The following is a 308-nucleotide window of genomic DNA, read 5'->3' on the forward strand; positions in this document are numbered from 1 at the left end:
ATGTGTAGCGCAGTGTGAATCTTTTACATTTAACATAATTCTTATTTTCATACTGTCTACAAAGAACGGTGTCAATTTAAAAGAAAGTAACGGCAACTGGGCCCGGTGTAGAGCATCTCTAGATGATACATGGTCGTGTAAGATACATGACACAGGACGTTTCGATATTACAGGACTCATCAATACTGTATGAGTTTGGTTCGATAAGGCTGGCGGTCTAAAAACTATCAGGCTCACAACCCTGGATCCTCAGCCATAAGGAATAAGTTTTACGACTCACCAAATTCCCGCCCCTCAAAATCGATGCT

Source organism: Apostichopus japonicus, chromosome 16, assembly GCF_037975245.1.
Source record: "Apostichopus japonicus isolate 1M-3 chromosome 16, ASM3797524v1, whole genome shotgun sequence".
Taxonomy (NCBI): Eukaryota; Metazoa; Echinodermata; class Holothuroidea; order Aspidochirotida; family Stichopodidae; genus Apostichopus; species Apostichopus japonicus.